Source organism: Capsicum annuum, chromosome 6 (assembly GCF_002878395.1).
Source record: "Capsicum annuum cultivar UCD-10X-F1 chromosome 6, UCD10Xv1.1, whole genome shotgun sequence".
In the NCBI taxonomy this organism is placed as follows: Eukaryota; Viridiplantae; Streptophyta; class Magnoliopsida; order Solanales; family Solanaceae; genus Capsicum; species Capsicum annuum.
Genome location: NC_061116.1, coordinates 188,649,288 through 188,653,552, shown reverse-complemented (window position 1 = coordinate 188,653,552; position 4,265 = coordinate 188,649,288).

The following is a 4,265-nucleotide window of genomic DNA, read 5'->3' as shown; positions in this document are numbered from 1 at the left end:
TTTTTTTAATTGGGTGGGTTGTTAGAATATTAGGATAAAACAAAATTAGTTAGGGGGTTGTTATTCTTGTCATTTTGTGGAGGGATTATCACACGGGTGAGGGTACACGGTAGGATAAGGTAAACAATAGGTAAAAACGATATCGGGGAGGGACGAAATTAGGTGTCTACACCATAATAATAATGAATCAATTGGTCATTGTTACTATGTGTGTGAACATAAATATGAGGTGTGGAAATAGGACTATTCAATTCTTCATCAGTCCATATAGCTACTACTTGTGATACATTAGGTAAGTTGTATGTTCGTTGATCCAAGATTGAATCACATTTAAGTGCAATATAGAAATTAGATAAATCTGGAATATGTATTAAAGATTTCAAAAATTGAGAGTATGGATTAATTTGTAGAATATTCATCAAGTTTTCAATAACAGATTTGTCTAGCTTTTCTGAGAAAGGCATTTTATTTACTCTTTCATTCTCATTGTCATAGAAATAAAGTTGTAAATTTTTGGCTCTATTATTTGTAGTAGTAAGGCTAGGTAAAAAATGGTACATCTGTCCTTCTACCTTAAATGTGTAAACACCTTTAGTCATATTTACCAACTCTTTATCATATTTTACACCAAGTGAAGTAAAGGCAAACATGTTATTGTATGTTCTAATGTAAGTACGAAAATGTTTAGATTGTTCATATTGACCATAATAAAGATTCTTTAATGCAGTAGGTAGTTGGTGTGAAACCAATTTTATCGAACCATTTTTACAACAGAAAGTTGGAGTTTCGTATTGAAATCTTTTGGCTGAACAAAATTTACAATTTGAAACATTTTTTAAAATAGTAGGAGAGCAAGGTAATTGGTTGATATTCCAACAACCCACTTGTGTTGCTGAAGTTGAAGGTTCATCCCTAATATATAGTCTTCATCGTTTAAAAAGGTTTTTTTTTGTTCAGGTGGCATTTCTTTGTAACACGACGTCGAAATTTTTTTTCCATTTGGGTATTAGTCATCTTTCTTTTTATTTGAGACATTTGATTTCACAATGGTTTTGTTTTATATATTTTTTTTTAATTCCTACAAAAGAAATATAGGGTTACACAATAGGATTAAAAATCAAAGAGAACAAATTTAGGTTATATAATTGGAAAAATAAAATCATAGTATGCATTGAATACGAAAAAGTAGAATAAGAAGATATCTCATTTGAGTGGAATAACTAAAATATTACCTTCTAAATGAAACATTGTACAATAGCGAAAGCAGGGAGTTTGCATACAAGAGTTACAACTGCAAAACAAGAAAAATAAATTAGATTTGAAGACTCTTAACATTCTTTATTCAAAAGTTGTTTCTATAACCAAACGTATAAAAGTTTGTAAACCTATTATAAAAAATTGAATTCATCTTAGTTATTGCTATTTAAATATCCATAAATGAAATTATGAGGTTTTTACATATAGCAGTACATATTAACACCTGGTAATGGAAATATTACCTATTAAGTCAAAAACTGTAGAATAACACAAATAAAGAGTTTGGTACAGAAGTTACAACTGCAAAGAAAAGAAAGGAAATAAGAATTAAAGCTTATCAAGAACAAACTAATTAGTGATAGCGACAGTTTATTTTAGATTCTTTGCTATTTTTCTTTTTAGATGTGAGTATTCGTTGATGTGCAAGTATCTGATCCTTTATCTATTCACTTATTGAGAAAATAGAGCAGTTTAATTCCTTTCTCTATTTTGTTTTTCAACTGAAAACTATTCATTCTATTTCTTTAGGCTGTAATAGTTGGTGTGTACTCTGTCCTAATGGGTCTATAGCTTTCCTCAATGCCCCTTCACCAGGCAGTACTTATGTGGAGTGTGGTGCCACCCACCCTAAGGCCATTGTTGACTCAAAAAGTAAGATGGTTCAGAGGCTATTCAATAACACAATAGAGCAAGAAAGGGAAGGAGCAAGGGATTAAAACGGCAAGGGTTGCACATGAAAGAAGAGTTCTATAAGGTAGAGAATTATTTAGGTAGGGAATCAACTTTCTTACTAAAAAAAGATAATCTTGATCAACAAAAGCATCACACAGCTGAAAACTTAACAACCAACCAACTAAGCTACTAAAAACGACAATATTGAATAACAAAAGCATCATACAGCTGAAAACTTAGACAATCAACCAACTGAGCTACTAAAAACAAAAACATTAAACAACAAAAACATCGCACAACTGCAAACTTAGACACCAAACAGAGCTACTAAGAACAACAATAGCATCACACAACTGAAAACTTAACCGATTGAGCTACTAAAAACAATAATCTTCAAGCAACAAAAGCATCACAGAATTGAAAACATAACCAACCAACTAACTAAGTTACCAAGAATGACAATATTGAACAACAAGAGCATCAAATTGTGCTTTAAAATATTAGTGTTGCCTTTGCTATTTATCATTTAGCCGAACATCTATTCTATGAGATGGTTATAATTTTAGTGTGCGTAAGGCATCAGTACTCTAAGAAAAAATAGACAAAAAAAGGAGAAGGAGCACTATTATATGTAAGAGGGATGATTAAAGTGCAAAAATGCAAACAATAAAAGAAGCACCTATCAACATCTTTATAAACATAGGAAAAATCAGAACCATTAAGTTTGGCACAAGAACAAACTGAAACCTGACATGAAGAGTTATGGGATGCCATAGGGAGTGAGTGATCATTGCCTCGTTGTGGTTCAAGTGATTCGGACATTAAAGAGAAAAATCAAAGCATTCAATTACTGTAATATGTGGATTATACTTATCCCATTTCATAGTTAAGAAAGTATGAGAGAGGTCAGTGAAAAGATACAACATATACTATGTAGTGAGAAAACTTAATCCATCGAAAAGTGAACTGACTAAATTACATAAATAATATTTTAGTAATCTGGTAGAATAGGCTGATACAGATAACTCCAATTAAATCTTTTATATATAGGGTTGCAACTTGAAAAGAAAATTTTAAGGCAATTATTTATGACAAGATAGGGGTAAGGTTACAAAAGTTATATTTGCTTAAGTAAGTTCCTTTTTGCAACAGAAACTGCTGGAGAAACTTGGCAATGCCAAGAGAAAAGAGAAGAGTGTGGCATGATCACTTGTATAATGTTGGAGTAACAAATATAGCCTTCAGATGGACAATATCCACAGATCAAAATCAGTATATTCATCAAACTAATAAGTACTCCAATAGTTTGGCTTGGTCACTCACTAAAGATGAAAAGAAAAATGTTCCAATACAAGGAAGTAAAAGTCGAAATGAACAATCAACACAATAACATTTAAATAAACCCTATTATTCAATTTCCAAAAAAAGAACGCCCGACTTACTCATGTAGACTACGCGAGGTATGCCACTTCCTCCAGCAAACATCAGCTATGTCTGTATTTCATCAATACTAGTTCTACTTATAAATAAGTGAAGGTTGGAGTACTACGAAGGGCATTATCTTAATTTCATAACTAACACAATGACAATGGTATAGATATACCCTCCATCATATTTTAGGTATTGCAATGGCATCTGTCTACTCATAATTTTCAAGTTTGACATAATGTCTAAAAATTTAAAGTCGATGTTGTGTTGTCGTCTAATTGCAGTAATGGCGCGGAGAAATTAAGTTAAGTAATGATAAATTAGTACACCAAGAGAGCATAAACATTGAATAAGCAAACAACCAAGGTCACAAAGTTTTCAGTGTCACAAGTGAAATAAAAGGAATCGAAGACATAGAAAGTGAATCTGACGTCACAAACAGAAGGACCGATGGAAACTCACCTCTGTATTAAACACATACCATTTAGCACAAGCTAAGAACGCCAAAATGAAAAAAAATATCTAATATTTTGGAGTTGTTTTCTTCACCAATAGAAGTCACCAATAGAAATAAAAAATAAAGAATTTAGCAGAAGTTAAAGGGCGCAAAAATCAAGCAAATTCCCCAATTTTTCGAGCTATTTTCTTCGTTTGGGTAAGAAATGGGGAAGTATCAACTCCAAAATCCTTAATTTTTCGGAGCTGTTTTCTTTGCCAATAGTAATCAATATGACATCAGTAAGATAAATTTGAGAGAAGAATTCAACAATAGAAATCAAAAACAAAGGATATACCAGAAGTTAGGGAGACAAATATCGAATACAATCCCTCAATTGTCGAGCTATTTTGTGTGTTTTGTTAAAAAAAAAAAAGAGGAAGTAAATGAGGTGGAAATAACAGTGACCAGA